This window comes from Neovison vison, chromosome 7, assembly GCF_020171115.1.
Source record: "Neovison vison isolate M4711 chromosome 7, ASM_NN_V1, whole genome shotgun sequence".
In the NCBI taxonomy this organism is placed as follows: domain Eukaryota; kingdom Metazoa; phylum Chordata; class Mammalia; order Carnivora; family Mustelidae; genus Neogale; species Neogale vison.
The window spans coordinates 35,570,331-35,593,354 of record NC_058097.1 but is presented as its reverse complement, the minus strand read 5'-3'; positions in this window follow the sequence as shown (position 1 = coordinate 35,593,354).

Genomic DNA, 23,024 nt, shown 5'->3' with positions numbered 1-23,024 from the left:
AAGTTAAGGGCAAAAATGAACTATTGGGACTTCATCAAGATCAAAAACTTTTGCACAGCAAAGGAGACAGTCAACAAAACCAAAAGACAACTGACAGAATGGAAGAAGACATTTACAAACGACCTATCAGATAAGGGGCTAGTATCCAAAATCTATAAAGTACTTATCAAACTCAAAACCCAAAGAACAAATAATCCAATCAAGAAATGGGCAGAGGACATGAACAGACATTTCTGCAAAGAAGACATCCAGATGGCCAATAGATACATGAAAAAGTGCTCCACATCACTGGGCATCAGGGAAATACAAGTCAAAACCACAATGAGATACCATCTCACACCAGTCAGAATGGCTAAAATTAACAAGTCAGGAAATGACAAATGCCGGCGAGGATGCGGAGAAAGGGGAACCCTCCTGCACTGTTGGTGGGAATGCAAGCTGGTACAGCCACTCTAAAAAACAGCATGGAGGTGTCTCGAAAAGTTGAAAATAGAGGGCACCTGGGTGGCTCAGTGGGTTAAGCCGCTGCCTTAGGCTCAGGTCATGATCTCAGGGTCCTGGGATCAAGTCCCACATCCGGCTCTCTGCTCAGCAGGGAGCCTGCTTCCCTTCCTCTCTCTGCCTGCCTCTCTGCCTACTTGTGATCTCTCTCTGTCAAATAAATAAATAAAAATCTTTAAAAATAAAAAATTTTTAAAAAGTTGAAAAAAGAGCTACCCTACGACCTAGCAATCATGCTACTGGGTATTTATCCTAAAGATACAAATGGAGTGATCCAAAGGGGCACATGCACCCGAATGTTTATAGCAGCAATGTTCACAATAGCCAAACTATGTAAAGAACCTAGATGTCCATCAACAGATGAATGTATAAAGAAGAGGTGCTATATATATCCAATGGAATACTATGCAGCCATCAAAAATGCAATCTTGCCATTTGTGACAACGTGGATGGAACTAGAGGGCATTATGCTGAGTGAAATAAGTCAATCAGAGAAAGACAATTATATGATATGAGGATTTTGAGAGGCAAAGTGGGAGGCTTGGGGGGTAGAAAAGAGTAAATGAAACAAGATGGGATCAGGAGGGAGACAAACTATAAGAGACTCTTAATCTCACAAAACAAACTCAGGGTTGCCCGGGGGGAGGGAAAGAAGGAGAAGGTGGTTGGGTTATGGACACTGGGAACAGTATGTGCTATGGTGAGTGCTGGGAAGTGTGTAAGCGGTACCCCTGGGGCTAATAATACATTGTATGTTAATTTTTTTAAAGGTAATTTTTTAAAAATCTATTTGCTAAAATGTCAGTCTCAGAATAGTTACAACATGGATTAGAGTAGGAAAAAGTGACTAGGAAATTATTACATTAATCCTAGGATGAGAGGCTGTTGGTCTGTTCTGCAATGCTGGCAGGGGAATGTATTTCCAAAAAAAAAAAAAACAAAAACCACATAGAGTATATTTTACAGACATTTTAAAGGGAGGAAGAAACAAGAAGTAGACACAAATTGATTACTAATGATAAAATCGAATTGAAGACTTGTGATTTCTTTTCTCATCCACCAGTTTTTCAGAGTATGTTATTTAATTTCTACAAATTCTTTGAATTTTCTAGTTTTCCTTTGTTGTTGATTTCTAACTTTATTCTGCTGTGGTTGGAGAAGATACTTTAAATGGTATCAGTCTTAAAAAATTAACTGTGGGGGCGCCTGAGTGGCTCAGTCATTGGGCGTCAGCTTAAGTCGTAACCCCAGCGTCCTGGGAGCAAGCCCTGCATCAGGCTCCCTGCTAGGTGGGAAAGCCTGCTTCTCCCTCTCCCACTCCCTCTGTGTTCCCTCTCTCACTGTGTCTCTCTCTCTCAAATTAATTAATTGATTCTCACCTTATGCCACATACAAATATGGACTACAGACCTACATGAAATATTTTAAACTATTAAACTTCTAGAAAATTAAAAAAAAAAAAAAAAACCTGCCTTCAATAGTTTGAACACGAGAGAAGAAGAGGGCCAGTACTAATTCCTGGCAAGGGATCATTTACAATAGCCAGTTTGAGGGAAAGGAACACGGAAAACTATAAAATAGGTGCCAGACATAGGTTCTCCTAGTCCCCGGCAGAGGAAAGACCCTGAACAAATCTCATAAGCCCTGCAGTTTTCTGTTTTCTTTTCTAAGGTCTTTACTACCTGAGTAGTCTGTGATCCTCACACAGTTTTAAGTGAAAAAACGATTATCATTTGACAGCTTTATTGTTATAATAAACATACAATAAACTATACATATTTAAAATGTACAATTTGACATGTTTTGACAATTATATATGCCCATGAAACCATCACCATCAAGATAGTCAATATATCCATCATCCCTAGGTTTCTTCATATGCCTTTGTAATCTACCTCTCCTTAGCATCCCCCTCAATATCCCCAAGCAACTACTGATCAGCCGGCACTATAGATCAGTTTTAATTTTCTAGAATTTTATGTAAATGGAATCTTAAGTACATGCTTTTTCTTTGTTTAGCTTCACTTAGTATAATTATTTTGAGATTTGTCCATGTTTTTGCATATAACAAGTTCTATCCTTTTATTGCTGAATACTATTCCATATGAAGATATACCACAGTTTATCTGTACATGTTGTTTTCAGTTTTTAGCTATTACAAATAAAGCTACTATGAACTTCCATGCAAAAGTCTTTGTGTAGGGGCACCTGGGTGGCTCAGTGGGTTAAAGCCTCTGCTTTCGGCTCAGGTCATGGTCTCAGGGTCCTGGGATCGAGCCCCACATCGGGCTCTCTGCTCAGCAGGGAGCCTACTTCCTCCTCTCTCTCGCTATCTTTCTGTCTGCCTCTCTGCCTACTTGTGATCTCTGTCTGTCAAATAAATAAATAAAATCTTTTAAATAAATAAATAAAGTCTTTGTGTGTATGTATATATATTACACACACATGTGTATACACACACACACATTATTTTCTCTTGAATAAATAGTTAAAAGTGGAAATGGTTGGATCATATGACAGGTATAACTTTTTAGGAAAACTGCCAAACTGGAGTGCCTGGTTGGCTCAGTGGTTAAGCGTCTGCCTCCAGCTCAGGTCATGATCCCAGGATTCTGGTCATGATCCCAGGACTCTGGGACCAAGCCTCACATGATGAGGTTCTCTGCTCAGCAGGGAGCCTGCTTCTCTTCTCCCTCTGCTTGTGCTGTCAAATAAGTAAAATTTCTAAAAAAGAAAGAAAACTGATCAACTATTTCCGAAAGAGGCTGTACCATTTTATATTCCCACCAGCAGTGTGTGAGATGTCCAGTTCCTCCACATCCTTATCAATATTTGGAATGTTCTTTTTTAGTTATTCCAGTAGGGTCTCACTATGGTAATACACATATCCCTAATGACTAATGATGTTGAGCATTTTTCTATAAGCTTATATGCTGCCTATATGTCTACTCTGGTGAAGTATCTATTCAAATTTATGTCTATTTTTTTTAAAGATTTTATTTATTTATTTGACAGGCAGAGATCACAAGTAGGCAGAGAGGCAGGCAGAGAGAGAGAGGAGGAAGCAGGCTCCCCGCCGAGCAGAGAGCCCGATGCGGGACTCGATCCCAGGACCCTGAGATCATGACCTGAGCCGAAGGCAGAGGCTTAACCCACTGAGCCACCCAGGCATAGGGTTGTTTGTTTTTCTGCACAATGAAGCAGAAAGGAAAACCCAGGTGCCCCGATAAAACAAAAATTTTAAAACAATTCCACTCACAAAAGCATTCAAAAAATTGAACTGATAGGGAAATATTTACAAAATAAGTTCAAAATCTGTACAATGAAAACTACACACACTGCTGAGTGAAATATTTAGAGCAGGCAGTACATTTCTCTTACCAAAGGAGAAAAGTAAAAAAGAGGCAATTATTTTGAAAAGATAGACACTGCATTATGACATAAAAGATGTCTTACAGATGGTTTTAACTGAAGAACTTTTAAATGAACTCTACTTTTCCTAGTTAAGAATAACCAGACTTGGGACGCCTGGGTGGCGCAGTTGGTTGGACGACTGCCTCCGGCTCAGGGCGTGATCCTGGAGTCCCGGGATCGAGTCCCACATCAGGCTCCCAGCTCCATGGGGAATCTGCTTCGCTCTCTGACCTTCTCCTCACTCATTCTCTCTCTCACTGTCTCTCTCTCTCAAATAAATAAAATAAAATCTTTAAAAAAAAAAAAAAAAAGAATAACCAGACTTTATAGACTAAGGAAACCATTAAAAAAAATTTAATGGTGGGGCTTGGGGGCGCCTGGGTGGTTCAGTGGGTTAAAGACTCTGCCTTCAGCTCAGGTCATGATCCCAGGGTTCTGGGATCGAGCCCACATCAGGCTCTCTGCTCAGCAGGGAGCCTGCTTCCCTTCCTCTCTCTCTCTCTGCCTGCCTCTCTGCCTATTTGTGATCTCTGTCAAATAAATAAATAAAATCTTAAAAAAAAAAAAATGTCATGGGGGGGGGGCGCCTGGGTGGTTCAGTTGTTAAGCGTCTGCCTTTGGCTCAGGTCATGATCCCAGGGTCCTGGGATGGAGCCCTGCGTGGAGCTCCCTGCTCAGCAGGAAGCCTGCTTCTCCCTCTTCTACTCTCCCTGCTTGTAGTCCCTCTTTCACTATGTCTCTGTCAAATAAATAAATAAAATCTTAAAAAAAAAAATTCATGGGACTATGACATGTTTGTTAATAAAGGTTTGACAAAAGTCTTCACTGAGATAAAAGACCTTTGCTTAAGTCTAGCACTCCCACCCTGGCAGCCTAATCAAATAATATTATTAGACAACATTGCTTATGGTAAAAATGACACGTAAGGGGCGCCTGGGTGGCTCAGTGGTTTAAGCCTCTGCCTTCAGCTCAGGTCATGATCTCAGGGTCTTGGGATCAAGCCCCACATCAGGCTCTCTGCTCAGCGGGGAGCCTGCTTCCTCCTCTCTCTCTGCCTGCCTCTCTGCCTACTTGTGATTCTCTCTGTCTATCAAATAAATAAATAAATAAAAATGACACGTAATTGGCATCTGGACTAGAAGGCATGAAGTTTTACGTTTCCTAAGTACAATAAATATAATCATGCCATTCCCGGCAAAACCTTGGAAGCAAAGGCCTTACTCGTGGGCTAAGAAACATGAAATTTCTAAGCTATGGTAAGTTTTGGAACCACTCCGACCATCTTGTTTTCACACCTGAACTGTCATTTGGGGAAGCAGAGAAAGCCCCTGGTATGCTGTGGGGATCCTTACTGACCACAATTCTGATGCTGTTCTGATTACACACAGTGTTTTCATCTGGGTCCAGGGCAGGCCTGAATGGCTAGCAGAACCCTAGACCCCTGGTGATCATAAAGCCATTGCATGACCTTATGAACTAAGTTTATAAAACAGATACTAAAAATTCAAGAAGCCAGGGCGCCTGGGTGGCTCAGTGGGTTAAGCCTCTGCCTTCAGCTCAGGTCATGATCCCAGGGTCCTCAGATAGAGCCCCGCATAGAGCCCTGCATCGGGCTCCCTGCTCAGCGGGGAGCCTGCTTCCCCTTTCTCTCTCTGCCTGCCTCTCTATTTGTGATCTCTCTCTCTCTCTCCCTCTGTCAAATAAATAAACAAAATCTTTAAAAAAATATATTCAAGAAACCACACAGAGGTAGGAATGGCAAATTCTTCTTTTTAAAAAGTTAGACAAATACATACCATTTTAAGAGGGGAGTGCCTAGAAAAGTAGGGCTTTAACAGGGATTTAGTATTCAGTGGTGTTCTATTAAAAATTTAGAAAAAAGTAATGGTTATTTGGGTTATGTGAAGTATTAAAAGGCATATTAAGATCACCAATTTAATGACATCTAAAAGGAAAATGTCATTATCGTTGCGGGCCCCCCCCTTTTTTTTTAAGATTTTATTTATTTATTTGACAGAGAGATCACAAGTAGGCAGAGAGGCGGGGAAGCAGGCTCCCTGCGGAGCAGAGAGCCCGAAGCGGGGCTCGATTCCAGAACCCAAGGATCATGACCTGAGGTGGAGGCAGAGACTTAACCCACTGAGCCACCCAGGCACCCCTGCTGCGGCCCTTTTTGTCACCGCACGCATCTAATGAGAACAAAGCAACCCTGCGTGGCAGGAGGGGCTTTCGGAGCCAGAAGCCTGGAGCCTGGACTCGGGAGTCGGGCACACTGGGCATTCTCGTCGCGGCAGATGGGGACTGAAGGGACCGTGCTCGTCCTCTTAGGCCACTGTCCCCACACTCCCCCGCCGCTGTCACCCAGAGCCGGCCAGGCGACTCTGGGAGGCTCCGGACAGGGCGCCCGGTCCGCTCCAGACAAACCCACGCCTCCCTCCCGCGCCACGGGCCGCAGGACACACACAGTTGCCCGGCTAAAGCCTCCAGGTGGGGACCAGCCACTGCAACCCCGGGAGTCCCCCTGGCATCCCCTCGGCTCAGCCCGGCCTCCCACCATGGACACCGAGCCCACGGGCCAGACCACCCGGCGAGGCGGCCTCTCCACAGCCAACCGCCGCCGACAACAGCCGCCTGCCCGCGCTCCCGCCCCGCCGGCCCCCGGGTCCGGCCCCCGGCGCCCACCGGGTTGGTCGCACTCGGGGCACGATTTGGTGGCCATCTTCACTTTCTTGGCTCTAGTTGCAGACATGCTCTTCTCCAGCGGCGGCTGCGGCAGCTCGGGCTCGCCGGCTCCTCCCCTAGTACCTCCGCGGCCCACCCTCCACCAGCCGGGTCCCTGCGGGCCAGACCCAAGCTTGAACGGGAGTGCGCGCGTGTGCGCGAGCCCGGGCGGAGCCTGAGAGCAGCGGGGGCGGGGCAAGGCGTGCACCCGCCCTGGCCACGGCCACCGCGAAGCGCGCTCCCACCGTCACCGCTCAGGTCCTCGAGAGCTTCCAGATTCTCACGAGAGGAGACCTTCTGAACCGTCCGGCGGCACGGTTATAGCCACGCCTTCTCACGGCCCCGCGGACGGCGTGGGGGCGTGGTTGGGGCGGGACTCGGCCGTAACGGACGTCGGGTTTGACCAACGAATGCACAGAAGGGCGGGCCTGGTACGGGCACGCCCTCTCCCCGGGAGGAAGGAGAACGTGAGTAAAAGAGGTGGAAGGGAAAGTGCTTACACAGGTCCTGGCATTTAATACACTTAAAAAATGCCAGCAACTTTAATCATTGAGAGACTGTAACAGACATCTGGTTAACGGTGTGGACCTAGAGTCAGGTATTGAAAATTCATTCATTTATTTAATTAAGGCCCACTGTCAGGCAAATTAAATGCAGAAGAGCGCACTTTAGGTATTTAAAACCAGTACTTACTGTCCACGATGAAAGACCACTTTTTAAAAATCCATCGGTCACTGATAGTTAACTAAATTAAGATTAAAAATAAGTTAAACATAGAAGCGCCTGGGTGGCTCAGTGGGTTAAGCGTCTACCTTCTGCTCAGGTCGTGATCCCAGGGTCCTGGGACAGAGCCCTGCTCAGCGGAGAGCCTGCTTCTCCCTCTCCTGCTCTTCCCCTGCTTGTGCTTTCTCTCTTTCTCTCCCTCTGTCAAATAAATTAATTAAAAAAATAAATTATTCGGGGCACCTGGGTGGCTCAGTGGGTTAAAGCCTCTGCCTTCAGCTCAGGTCATGATCCCAGGGTCCTGGGATCTAGCCCCGCATCGGGCTCTCTGCTCCGTGGAAGCCTGCTTCCTCCTCTCTCTCTCTCTCTGCCTGCCTCTCCGCCTACTTGTGATATCTCTCTCTGTCAAATAAATAAAATCTTTAAAAATAAATAAATAAATAAATAAATTACTCATAGATTGGAGAAAACTATACAAAACGCAATTTCATTTTTTAAATGTGAAATTCAACAGACATAAAATTGCATTTCAACAATCAGAACAAAGAGGAAATAATTTAAGAAACTGTATACTTTGTTTAGAGAAAATTTGTCAATTGACATTTGTTACAGTGAATGGCTATTACCCTAAGTTTTTGTTCTACAATCGTAACTAAAGCAGATATGAGTGAAATTCTATTCCCTTATTAAATGCCTGTAAGCACACTTGGAATGAATACATTGAGCATAAATATTTAAAGATTTCAGTGACAAATGATACTGTTTCTTGTTTGGTCATTTATCTAAACTAGGTTGGGTTGATAAAAGCATTACTTACAGAGGAAAATTTATGTCTAAACTAGTTCTAAGTTCTCATCGTAAATAAAACAATCTCATGGAGGTATGTTAATGGAAATGGAAGAATAGATTTTAAAGCAGCTTCAGTAAATTCATGGTTCATTCTTTTTTTTTTCTTCATTGTTTTTTTCATCATGGTTCATTCTTAACCTTTACTGAAAATGAACCGATGATGTATTTTCAAAATTCATATTCAGTCCTCGTAAGTGGCTAGGTCCAACAGTTTATCCCATACAGTAATAATTAAAATTTTAAATATCTTTTAATAAAAGAAATGTGTTCCAGATCTATAATTTTGCCTTGCAGCAATCTTTTTTTTTTTTAATAAAGATTTTTATTTATTTATTTGACAGAGAGATCACAAGTAGACAGAGAGGCAGGCAGAGAGAGAAGGGGAAGCAGGCTCCCCACTGAGCAGAGAGCGGGGCTCGTGACCTGAGCCCAGAGATCATGACCTGAGCCCCAAAGGCCCAGGCCTAACCCACTGGGCCACCCAGGTGCCCCTAGTAATCTTCTTTTAAGGGAAAGTACAATTCAAAATGTTCTATCATATTTGTAAAATATTTAATTACGTATTTTCACAGGTGTGCAATGTCAAGTCTTACTGATAATGTTTTTTAGTTTTTTTAAAGATTTTATTTATTTATTTGACAAATTCAGATCACAAGTAGGTAGAGAGGTGGGCAGAGACAGAGAGAGAGGAGGAAGCAGGCTCCCTGCTGAGCAGAGAGCCCGATATGGGGCTTGATCCCAGGACCCTGGAATCATGGCCCGAGCCAAAGCCAGAGGCTTTAACCCATGAGCCACCCAGGTGCCCCAATAATGTTTTTAAAATATGAAAATAACAATATATAAAATCTGTTCCTCCAATTCTTCTAAGTTCCATTTTTGTTCTTCCATCTTAACTGCCATATGTTGCCTTCCTTCCTTCCATTAAAATAGTAAGATCCAAATATCACCCACAAAATACTAGCAAACTAAATTCAGCACATCTTAAAAGATGTATAGATCTGGGGGAAAAAACACGCTGTTCTAATACAATAACATGTTTCAAAAAAAAAAAAAGTTTTTACATCATGACCAAGTGGGATTTATTCCCAGAGTACAGGGAAGGTCCTACATACAAAAACCATTCAATGTAATAAACTATAGGAGTAGTGGTTTTCTAATATCTTTCCCTCAAAGAGCCTTGATTTTGAAAACACTGGTGAGTAAGACTATCCATTTTGGAAATCCAACAGTCCAGCGGAGAAGTTCTAGCACATCCTTGGAGAAAGAAAAAAAAATCCAAAATTAGATCTAAAGAAATCCATTGCACTGAAATAGTAAGAGAAATAGTTTTAATTTATCTGTGTCTCCATTCCCACAGAGTGGCACAGCTTAGTACCAAGAGGGACACCTTGGCCTGAAGTTTCTCCCACAGCAGAAAGTGAGAACATGTGAGTGCCTATCCTCCCCAACTATGTGAGACACTGCCAAAGAGGTCCACCTTTTTCTTACCCCATCTGGAATACTGAGGTAAGCTGTACACCTGAGCATGAGGAGAGAATAGGAACACAGCAGGCAGGGCTTAGAGTGCATCACAGAGACATGGAATATGCTTAACTGTTTTGTGGACTCCATTACAAGGGCCACCACAAACCACTAGTGAGGTCTTGCCTGCAGATTCCCCTCCTGGCCCACAGGCATCCCTAATGCTCTCCACACCTCACCCACATAACCAGCACCCCCAAACACACGCACCTTGTGGTCAGTTCCCTGTGTGTGCCTGTGAGAGTGGCAAGTGAAAGCATTGGCAGAGGGCTCATGAACACGGAAAACTGTCCCAACTCTGCAAGACTGTGAAAAAGCAAACAAATTAGAACATTCACCGTTATCTTAGGGAAAGTAAAGCTAAAGCTCTCAGCAGTAGGTCCAACTTTGCAAAAAGAAGGCATATAATCTTAAGAATGCCACACACACACACACACACACACACACAGAGAGAGAGAGAGAGAGAGAGAAAGGGAACAAGAAGTGTAGAGCAGGCATACACATAGAAAAGGTTTGAGGAAATCCCAGAATCCCTAGACAGGCCAACAGAAATTATTTCTCTCCCAAAGCCAGACAGTAAAGACTGGAGGAGGTAATCACTTTTTCAAATGCCAAGACAGTAATCCAACACTTCAAGGAACATGAAAAATGAAGGAAATATGAAACTACCAAAGGAAAACAATAAATTTTCAGTAACCAACCCAAAAGAAATGGAGATCTATGGTTTGAATAAGATGAAATTAAAATAGTTGCTTTAAGAATCTCAGTAACTGGGCGCCTGGGTGGCTCAGTGGGTTAAGCCGCTGCCTTCAGCTCAGGTCATGATCTCAGAGTCCTGGGATCGAGTCCCGCATCGGGCTCTCTGCTCGACAGGGAGCCTGCTTCCCTCTCTCTCTCTGCCTGCCTCTCTGTCTACTTGTGATTTCTCTCTGTCAAATAAATAAATAAATAATCTAAAAAAAAAAAAAAGAATCTCAGTAACTAAAAAAAAAAAAAAAGAATCTCAGTAACTTACAAAGAAACAAAAACAATTCAATAAAACCATAAAAACAACATGGGAACAAAATGAGGAGTTTAACAGAGAGACAGAAATCGCAAAAAAAAAAGAACTAAACAAATTCTGGAGCTAAAGAACACTATTACTGAATTGAAAATTGCAACATTAACAACTGACTTGATAAAAAGAAAGAATCTCAGCTTGAAAACAAGTCACTTAAAATTATCTATTCAGAGATCAACAACAACTGAAAGAATAAAAAGGAGTGAAGAAACACTACATGGATTATGAAATACCATCAATTGAAACAATTTCTAAATTTTGGGAATACCAGAAGGAAAGAGAGGGAGAAAGGGGCAGAAAACGTATTTAAAGAAATAATGACTAAGGGGACACCTGGGAGGCTCAGTAGGTTAAGCATCTGCCTTCAGCTCAGGTCATGATACCAGGGTCCTAGGATCGAGTCCCGCATGGGGCTACTTGCTCAGCAGAAAGTCTGCTTCTCCCTCTGCCTGGCACTCCCCTGCTTATGCTTTCTCTCTCTCTCTCTCTGACAAATGAATAAAAATCTTAAAAAAGAAAAGAAAAGAAGGAAGGGCAAAAGGAAGGAAAAAAGGGAGGGAGAAAGGAAGGAAGACTGGGAACTTCCCATATCTGGAAAGAGATATAGGCAGCCAAGTTTATGAAGCTCATAGGTCTCCAGGCAGATTTGACCCAAAGATATTTTCTACAAATACATTATAATTAAAAAAATCTCAAATTGAAGAGAAAATATAAAAGCAAAAAAAGAAAAAAATCTCCTCACATACAAAGTAAACTCCATAAAGCTGTCAGTGTCATTCTCAGCACAAACCTTGCAGGCCAAGACAGAGTAGGGTGAAATATCAAAGTGCTGAAAGAAGAAAACCAAGAATATTCTACCCGGTAAAGCTGTCATTCACAAGTGAAGGAGAGATAAAGAATTTCCCTGGCTATTTTAATGATCTGCTGTAAAGGAGTTCCTCAAGCTGAAATGAAAGGATACTATCTACTGACATGAAAACATGAAAAAAAAACATATTGGTAAAGGCAAGGATACAGTAAATTACAGAATACTCATCCTATAATTTGATGTTTTAGAAATCACTTAACTTTAGGCGTGCCTGGGTGGCTCAGTGGGTTAGGCCTCTGCCTTCAGCTCAGGTCATGATCTCAGGGTCCTGAGATTGAGCCCCGCATCGGGTTCTCCATTCAGCACGGAGCCTGCTTCTCCCTCTCTCTCTGCCTGCCTCTCTCTCTGTCAAATGAATAAATAAAACCTTTTAAAAAAATCACTTAAGTTTAATGCAAAGGTTTAAGAACAAAGCATTAGATAATTATTGCTTCAATAGTTTGTCAATGGATACACAATATAAAATGACAGATGTTATGACATCAAAAACAAAATAGAGGGAGAAAAAGGGTAGTTTCTGTATGCAGTTGAAGTTAGAATACGCTGCTATGTTTATGTAAACCTCATGTGAATATTATTCAGTTGTGAAAAAAAAAAAAGGAAATCCTGCTATGTGCGATGATATGCAGGAGCCTAGAAAACGTAATGCTTGGTGGAATAAGCCAGACAGGTAAACACAAATACTGTATGAACTCACTTATACGTGGAACCTAAAAAACAAAACAGAACCATAAAAAGGTCTACCTCATAGAAACAGTAAAATGGCAGTTATGAGGGTCTGGGGAATGGGGAAAGTGGAGAGATGCTGATCAAAGGGTACAAGCTTGCCACTGAAGGATGAATAAGTTTTGTGGATCTGATGTACATACGTCACGATGATTATAGTTAGTAATACTGTCTTGTATACTTGAAATTTGCTAAGAGAGGAACCTTAAGCATTCTCATCTCTAAAACAAAAGGTAACATAAATATGCAACATGATGGATATGTTAATCTGGGTGGTAATCATTTTACAAAGTATATGTATATCAAAGCACCACATTACATATGGTAAATATATACAATTTGAGTTGTCAATTATATCTTAATAAAGCTGGGGAAATGGAACATACCAGATTAGTAGAAAGAAGGGGGAAACCACATGACCATTTTGACTGAGGCAGAAAAAGCATGTTGACAAAAATCAACACCCTTTCATGATAAAAACACTCAACAGAAAACAACAAGTGTGGCTGTGGTTGGGAGAAATTGGAACTCTTGTGCATTGCCTCTGGAAAGGTAAAATGGTGCAGCTCCTGTGGAAAGCAGTATGGAGCTTCCTTAAAAACTTCAACATAACATTACCATCCGATGCAGCAGTTTCATATGTGGGTTTGGATGCAAAGGAATTTGAAGAACACACTCCAACAGATTTTTTTTTTAATACAGAGATTTTTATTCTTCCAACCTTTCATATTAAGTGACTTCCCTTTTTTTCTTCAAATTTTTATTTAAATTCTGGTCGGTTAACATACCTTGCAATATTTGTCTTGGGAGTAGAATTCAGTGATTCATCACTTGCAAAAAACACCCAGTGCCTCACATGACAAGTGCCTTCCTTAATGCCCATCACCCATCTAGCCAACCCCCCAACCACCTCCCTCCATCAACCCTCAGTTTGTTCTCTATCTTTGTCTTTTATGATTTGTTTTCCCCCCTCTCTCTTTTTCCCCCTTCCCATATGTTCATCTGTATTGTTTCTTAAATTCCACATATGAGTGAAATCATATGATATTTGTTTTTCTCTGACTGACTTATTTTGCTTAGCATAATACACTCTAGCTCTATGTACATCATTGTAAATGGCAAGACTTCATTCTTTTTGATGGCTGAGTAATATTCCATTGTATATATATACCACATCTTCTTTATCCATTTCACAGAAATCTTGGCTCTTTCCATACTTTGGTATTGTTGATAATGCTGCTATGAACATCGGGCTGCATGTACCCCTTTAAATCTGTATATTTTTATCCTTTGGGTAAATACCTAGTAGTGTAATTGCTGGATCATAGGGTAGTTCTATTTTTTACTTTTTGAGGAAATTCCATACTGTCAAACATATTTTTATACCAATTTCCAGAGCAACATTCATCACAATAGTCAAAAGGTAGGAACAATCCAAATGTACATTTGTGAGTGGATAAGCAAAATGTGATATATACATATAATAGAATTTTATTCAGCCATAAAAAGGAATGAAATTTTGATATATGGTACAGCAGGATAGATCTTGAACACATGCTTAGTGAAGCAAGACAGACAAAAAAAGAACAAATATTGTATAATTCCACTTATATGAGATACCTAAATTAGTCAAATTTATAGACACAGAAAGCAAAAAAGTAGTTACCAGTGTCTCAGGGGAGGGAAGAGGGGAAATTTTTTGTGGATCTTTCCCAGTCTTATTGAAATGTACTTGACATATAACACTGTATAAGTTTAAGGTATATAACATAATGATTTGTCATGTATATATATTGTGAAATGATTACCAGAATAAGTTTAATTAATATCACCCCACATACTTACATTTTTTTCCTTGTGATGAAAACTTTTAAAATCTACTCTTAGCAACTTCCAAATATATGACACAATGTTGTTAACCATAGTCAACATGCGGTACATCACATCTCCAGAACTTTTTTATCTTACAACTTAAAGTTTGCTATCTTTCAATCTCCTTCACTCATTTCTCTCCTCCCCTACCCCCCACCATGGGTCATCTCCAGTTAATTCTCTGTTTTTATAAGTTTGTTTATTTGGTTTTTTGTTTAAGATGGCACCTATAGATAAGATGATACAGTATGTTTTCCTGTGTCCCTATGACCCTCTCACCCTATGTGGGCTTTGACATCTCACCCTGACTCATCCTACCTCCATCTCCATTGCGTGTGTGCTTCTCACGCAGCTCAGGCCCTACCACTCCATACCAGCTGCGGCTGCTGCTATGGCCCCAACACGCACAGTTGCTCTCCTCACCCTTCTTAAACCTGAACCCTGTGCTGACTGCTGCCACTGCACTTTATGGACGCCTTCTTTACCCAGCTGGATCTCCAACACTCCACATCGGGTTACCATAGTTGCCCTCTTCATCCCACTTGATACCCAATAGCACATGGACCTTCCTATTATTGCTCCAACCCCAAGTGTGGAGACATTCTTTATTCTTAGAACCAACATCTTGCACTGGGCCTTTAGCACAACTGTTCCCACCCCCATTTGCAGACTCCGACATTCCACCCCATGCTGCAAAGATTTCTTCCTACCCTTACTTGTGCAACCTCTGACCAGACTGTTTCTCAACCCACATGGACTTAACTCACGTGGACTCACCTAATGGTTTTGGACTGAACTGTTCAGGAAGAAAGAAAGGAAGAAAGAACAAAGGGAAGGCAGAGAGAATTGAAGGATAGAAGGAAGAAAGGAAGGTAAAAAAAAAAAAAAAAGAATGGAAAGAAAGAGTTATTTTTCTGTTATAGCTAACATGATTTTTTAGTTACAGGATATATAGAGTACAATTTCTGTTTTTAAATTGAGCAATTTTAGAGCAATTTTGAGTTCACTGAAAAATTAAGCAGAAGGTACACAGATTTCCCATATACTCTGCTCCTGCATACACAGAGCCTTCCCCACTGTCAAAATCTGGCAACAGAATAATACATTTATTATAATTAATGAAACCACATTGCCACATCATTGTCACCCAAAGTTCCTAGCTTACATTATTGTTCCTTCTTGGTATTGTACATTCTATGGATTTGAATAACATGTGATGATTTATATCCACCATTACAGTATCACACAGAATAGTGACACTGCCCTAAAAATCATTCATGTTCCGTTTTTCCCTCCTCCCCCTTAATCCTCAGCACCCACTGATGTTTTTACCGTCTCCTGGTTTTGCCTTTTCCAGAAGGCCATGTCATTGGAATCATGCAATATATAGATTTCTAAGATCAGCTTCTTTCACTGAGTAATGTGCATTAAAGTTTTCTTCATGTCTTCTCAGGGCTTGATAGCTCATTTCTTTTTTTTTTTAAGATTTTATTTATTTATTTGACAGACTGAGATCACAGGTAGGCAGAGAAGCAGGCAGAGAGAGAGGTGGAATCAGGCTCCCTGCTGAGCAGAGAGTCTGATGTGGGGCTCGATCCCAGGACCCTAGGATTATGACCCAACACGAAGGAAGAGGCTTTAACCCACTGAGCCACCTAGGCACCCCGATAGCTCATTTCTTTTTAGTGCTAGATAATACTCCATCATCCAGTAATCATGTTATTAGCATTTATCCAAGTGACTTAAAAACTTATGTCTATACAAAAACCTGCACACTGATGTCTATATCAGCTTAATTCATACTTGTCAAAACTTGGAAGCAGGTAAGATGTCCTTCAATGGGTGAATGGTGAATAAATGGTGGAGCATCGAGATGATGGAGTATTTCCCTGAATGTGTTTAACTTTATAAAAAAAAATGCCAAACTGGGTCACCTGGGTGGCTCAGTCAGATAAACACCTACCTTTGGCTCAGATCATGGTCCTAGCATGTCTGGGTCAGGCTCCCTGCTCAATGAGGAGTCTGCTTCTCTCTCTGCCCCACTCCCTGCTTTTGTGCTTGCTCTCTCTCTCTCCCTCTTTCCCAAATAAATCAATAAAGCCTATTTGAAAGAAAAGAAAAAGAGGGGCACCTGGGTGGCTCAGTGGGTTAAAGCCTCTGCCTACGTCTCGGGTCATGATCCCAGGGTCCTGGGATCGAGCCCCGCATCAGGCTTTCTGCTCAGCAGGGAGCCTGCTTCCCTCCCTCTCTCTCTGCCTGCCTCTCTGTCTACTTGTGATCTCTGTCAAATGAGTAAATAAAATCTTTTAAAAAAAAAAAAAAAGAAAGAAAAGAAAAAGAAAAGAAACTGCCAAATTGCTTTCCAAAGTGGTTGTACCATTTTGCATTCCCACCAGCAATGAATAAGAGTTCCTGTTGCTCTATATTCTCATCAGCATTAGGTGTTGTCAGTGTTATGAAAGTTAGCTATTCTAACAGATGTGTAGTGGAATTTCATTGTTTCTTTTCATTGCATTTCCCTAATAACATATGATGTGGCTTTAGGCTTCATTTGTTGTTCTTTTTCTAGCTTCTGTAGGTGTGAGGTTAGGTTGTTTATTTGAGATTTTTCTTGCCTGTATTGCTATATATTGCTCTTGTTGCATCCCAGAGGTTTGGACCATTGTGTTTTCATTTTCATTTGTTTCCCTGTTTGTTTGTTGTTGTTGTTGTTGTTGTTTTTCATTTATCCCTTGATTTCCTGGTTGACCCATTCATTGTCTAGTAGCATGTTGTTTAATCCCATGTCTCTGTGGTCTTTCTAAATTTTTTCTTTTTTATTTTTTTTTTGTTTATAAGATTTTATTTATTTATTTGACAGACAGAGATCACAAGTAGGCGGGGGGGGGAAGCAGGCTCCCCGCTGAGCAGAGAGCATGATGTGGGGCTCCGTCCCACGACCCTGGGATCATGACCTGAACCAAAAGCAGAGGCCTTAACCCACTGAGCCACCCAGGCGCCCCTCTTTCTAAATTTTTTCTTGCAGCTGACTTCAAGTTTCATAGTGTTGTGGTCAGAAAAGAGGCATGGTATGATCTCATTCTTTTCATATTTGTTGAGGCCTGATTTGTGACCTAATATGTAACTGATTCTGGAGAATGATCCGTAAGCACTTGAAAAGAATGTATATTTTCCTGCTTTAGAATGAAATGTTCTGAATTTATCTGTGAAGTCCATCTGATCCAGTGTGTCATTCAAAGCCACTGTTTTCTTGTTATTTTTCTGTTTTGTTGATCTGCCCATTGATATAACTGTGGTGTTAAAGTCCCATAGTATTATTGAATTATTATCAATCAGTTCCTTTATGTTTGTTATAATTGTTTTATATATTTGCATGCTCCCATGTTGGGTGCATGAATATTTACAGTTAGATCTTCTTGTTGTATTGTCCCCTTTATTATCATCTCTTGTTACAGTCTTTGTTTTAAAGTCTAATTTGGGGGTGCCTGGGTGGCTCAGTGGGTTAAGCCACTGCCTTCGGCTCAGGTCATGATCCCAGGGTCCTGGGATCGAGTCCCGCATCAGGCTCTCTGCTGAGCGGAGAGCCTGCTTTCCTCTCTCTCTCTGTCTCTGCCTGCCTCTCTGCCTACTTGTGATCTCTGTCTGTCAAATAAATAAATAAAAAATCTTTAAAGTCTAATTTGTCCAATAAAAGTATTTCTACTCTGGCTCTCTTTTGACATCCATTTGCATGATTAATATTTCTCCATTCCCTCACTTTCAATCTGCAGGTGTCTTTGGGTCTAAAATGAGTCTCTTTTAGACAGTATAGAGTTGGCTCTTGTTTTTTTTTAATCTATTCTGAATATCATAAGTCTTTTGAATGGAGAGTTTAGTCCATTTACATTCAAAGTAATTACTGATAAATATGTATTTAGTGCCATTTTATTACGTGTTTTGTCATTGTTTCTGGAGATTTTCTCTGATCCTTTCTTGTTTTTATCACTTTGGGTCTCTCCTTTCCCCTCAAAGAGTCCCCTTTAGTACTTCTTGTGGGGCCTGATTTAGTGGTCACAAACTCCATTAGTGTTTGTCTGAGGAACTCTTTATCTCTCCTTCTATTCTGAATGATAGCCTTGCTGGTTAGAGTATTCTTGGCTACAGTTTTCTCATTCATATCATGCCACTCCCTTCTGGCTTGCCAAGTTTCTGTTGAGAAATTTCCAGCTAGCCTTATCAGTTTTCTCTTGTAAGGTAAGGGCTTCTCTTGTCTTGCTGCTTTTGAGATTTTCTTCTTTATCACTGTATTTTGCAAATTTAATTATAATATGTCTTGGTGTTGGTTTGCTTTTATTGACTTTGATGGAAGTTCTCTGTTCTTCCTTGTTCTGGGTGTCTGTTTCCTTACCCAAATTGGGGACATTTTCAGCTCTTAGTTCAAATAACTTTTCTGCTGCCTTTTCTCTCTCTTCTTCTGTATCATGAATGTTATAACATTTGATGGAGTCACTGAGTTCCCTAAGTCTATTTTTGTGTTCCATAATTCTTTTTCTCATTTGTTCAGCTTTATTTCTTCCCATTATTTTGTCATCTATATCACTTATTTATTCCTCTACTTCTTCCAGCCTTTTGTTCATTGCATCAAGCCTGTTTCCAATCTCAGTTATTGCCTTCTTCATTTCTGGATGATTCTTTTTTAACTCTTTTATCTCTGTGATAAGGGTCTCCATTATGTCTTCCATTCTTTTTTAAAGCCTAGTGAGTATCTTTATGATTGTTGTTTTAAATTCTCCATCAAGCATGTTACTCACATCTGTTTCATTTAGATATCAGGCCATGGCCTTATCTTGTTCTTCCATTTGAGGTGAATTCCTCTGTCTTGGCATTTTGTCTAAATCTTTGCCTTCTTCTCTATGTTAGAAAGCCTGTTGTATTACCTGCTTCTGAAAGTAATGGCTTTATGAAGAAGAGGTCCTGCAGGTCCAGGGCCTGGTGCTTCAGGGAGTGTCTCTGGTGTGTGCTACATGTATTCTGCTGTTGTACTTTGGCTGCTCTGTCCTTCAGGCCAGTTGTCTGCAGAGGCTCTCCTTACCTGCAGTGGGCAGCATTTTGCCCTTGGCTAGAATGGGGCAAGTTTTAACTAGGTGTTCTCTGGTCTGTTAAATGAGACTGCATACTACTTCCACTAGAAGTGAGGCTCTGAAGAACTCTCTGGTCAGGCGTCATACTGCATGCAGGCAGGGTTTCATGCTGTTCTTCCAGATGCCTTTTATTCTTTTTCTTATCTAAGTGTTATAGATAGGACTTCCAATACTACATTGAATAAAAGTGGCAAGAACGAGCATCCTAATCTTGTTCCCGATTACAGAGGAAAAGTTTTCAACTTTTCACTTTTGAGTATGATGTCAGCTGTGGATTTATCACACAGGGACTTTATTATGTTGAGGTACATTTCTTCTATACTCACTTTGTTGAGAGTTTTTATCATAAATAGATGTTGAATTTTGCCAAATGCTTTTACTGCATCTGTTGAGATGATCATATGACTTTATCCTTCGTTTTGTCGTGTATCTCCTTGATTGACTATTGGATGTTGAACCCTCCTTGCATTCCTACAACAAAACCTACTTGATCGTGGTATGTGATCCTTTTAATGTATTGTTACATTTTGTTTGCTAGTATTTTGTTGAGAATTTTTGCATCTATGTTCATCAGGAATTTTGGCCTGTAATTTTATTGATTGATTGATTGATTGATTGGTGTCTTTGTCTGGTTTAAGTGTCAGGGTAATGCTGGCCTCATAGAATGAGATGGGAAGCATTCCTTCCTCTTCAATTTTTTGGAATAATTTGAGAAGAAAGGTATAAATTATTCTTTAAATGTTTGCTAAAGGGCGCCTGGGTGGCTCAGTGGGTTGAGCCGCTGCCTTCGGCTCGGGTCACGATCTCGGGGTCCTGGGATCGAGTCCCGCGTCGGGCTCTCTGCTCAGCAGGGAGCCTGCTTCCCTCTCTCTCTCTGCCTGCCTCTCCATCTACTTGTGATTTCTCTCTGTCAAATAAATAAATAAAATCTTTAAAAAAAATGTTTGCTAAAATTCCCTTGTGAAGCAGTCTGGTCCTGGATGGTTGTTTTGGGGAGTTTTTTGATTACTGATTCATTTTCATTATTAGTAATCATTATGTCTGAATTTTCTTTTAAAAAACATTTTATGTATTTGTTTGTCAGAGAGAGAGCACAAGCAGGGGTTGCTGCAAGCAGAGGAAGAAGCAGGCTCCCCACTGAGCAAGGATCCTGATACAGGACTCAATCCCAAGACCCTGGAATCATGACCTGAGCCAAAGGCAGATGCCCAACTGACTTAGCCACCCAGGTCTCCCTGAATTTTCTATCTTCCCGATTCAGTCTTGGTACGTTGTATGTTTCTAGGAATATATCCACTTCTTCTAAGTTGTCCAGTTTGTTGGCATATAATTGTTTATAGTGGTCTTTTATGATCCTTTGTATTTTTTGGTATTGGTTGTAACTTCTCTTTCATTCTAATTTTATTTATTTGGGCTCTTTCTCTTACTTTTTAAAGATTTATCTATTTTAGAGGGAGGAGGGAGAGATTTACTTATTTTAGAGAGGGGGGAGGTGTGTGGGGAGAGGGGCAGAGGGAGAGGGAGGGAAAGAATCCTCAAACAGACTCCAAACTGAGTGCAGAGCGTGACACAAGGTTCAATCCCAGGACCCTGAGATTATGATCTGAGCTGAGATCAAGAGTCAGATGCTCGGGGTGTCTGCGTGGCTCAGTGGGTTAAAGCCTCTGCCTTCAGCTCAGGTCATGATCCCAGGGTCCTGGGATTGAGCCCCACATCAGACTCTCTGCTTAGCAGAGAGCTTGCTTCCCTTCCTCTCTTTCTGCCTGCCTCTCTGCCTACTTGTGATCTCTGTCTGTCAAATGGATAAATAAAATCTTAAAAAAAAAAAAAAAAGTCAGATGCTCAACCAACTGAGCCTCCCAGGCACCCCCTTCTCTTTTCTTTTTGATGAGTCTTGTGAAAGGTGTATCAACTTTGTTTATCTTTTCAAAGAATCAGCTTTTAGTTTCATTAACCTTTTCTATTATTTTTTGAGGATCCCATTTCATTTATTTCTGTACTGGTATTTATTCCCTTCCCTCTACTAACTTTGGGCTTTATTTTATCTTCTTTTTCCATCTCCTTTAGATGTAAGATTAGATTGTTTCTTTGAGATTTTTCTTATTTCTTGAGGTAGGGCCTTTATTGCTACATAATTCCTTCTTGCAACTGTTTTTACTGTATCCCATAGATTTTAGAGTGTTGTTTTCTCATTCTCATTTACCTCAAAGTATTTTTTATTTCCTTGTTGATTTCTTCATTGATTCATTGGTTGTCTGAAAGCATGTTTTTTAGTCTCCACATTTGTGTTTTTTCCACTTTTCTTCTTTTTTTTTTAAGATTTTATTTATGTATTTGTCAGAGTGAGCACAGGCAGACAGAGTGGCAGGCAGAGGCAGATGGAGAAGCAGGCTCCTACTGAGCAAGGAGCCCGATGTGGGACTTGATCCCAGGACACCAGGATCATGACCTGAGCTGAAGGCAGCAGCTTAACCAACTGAGCCACCCAGGCGTCCCTTCACTTTTCTTTTTGTAGTTGATTTGTAGCTTTACACATTGTGGTTGATATGACCAACCACAAAGGATGGTTGATATGCTTGATATGAGGATGCTTGATATGACTTTAATCTTCTTAAATTTATTGACACTTGTTTTGTAACCTAATATGCAATTTATCTTGGAGAATGTCCCATGTGCACTTGAGAAGAATGTGTATTATACTGTTCCTAGATGGAATATTTCTCTCTGTCTCTTTCTCTCTCTGTCTCTATTTCTCTATATATAAATAGGTAGATATAGATATATAGATATTAAGTCTATCTGTTCTAATGTGTTGTTCAAGGTTAGTGTTTCTTCCTTAATCTTCTGTCTGGATGATCCATCCATTGACATAAGTGGGGTTTTTAAATCCCCTACTGTTACTGTATTACTGTCAATTTCTCTATGTCTGTTAATTTATATATGCTTTATATATTTAGGTGCTCCTATTTTGAGTGCATAAATATTTATAGGTGTTATCTCTTCTTATTGGTTTAATCCCTTTATCATTATATAATGCCATTCCTTCTCTCTTATTACAGACTTTGGGGTTTTTTTTTTTAATTTATTTGACAGAGAGAGAGAGAAAGAAAGCACAAGCAGAGGGAGAGGAAGAAGTAGAGTCCCTGCGAAGCAGGGAGCCTGATGTATGGCTCAATCCCAGGACCCTGAAGTCATAACCTGAGCCAAAGGCAGACACTTAACTGACAGAGCCACCCAGGCAACCCAAACTATCCCCATTTTAAAAAATTCTTTTTTCTTTCTGCTGTTCAGTTTGGGAGAATTATAGTAGTTTGTCTTCCAGATCACTGATTTATTCTTCTGCATCATTTTTAAAAGATTTTATTTATTTATTTGACAGAGAAAGACAGAGAGAGAGGGAACACAAGCAGGGGGAGCAATAGAGGGAGAAGCGGCTTCCTCCTGAGCAGGGAACTCGATCCCAGGACTCTGGGACCATGACCTGTGCCAAAGGCAGCCACTTAACAACTGAGCTACCCAGGCACCTTTCTTTTGCCTCGTTTAATCTGCTGTCATCCCTCTAGTGTAATTTTCATTTCTGTTGTTATAGTCTTCAGCTTTGATTGGTACTTTTTTATATTTTCTATCTTTATTGAAGTTTTCGCTGTGT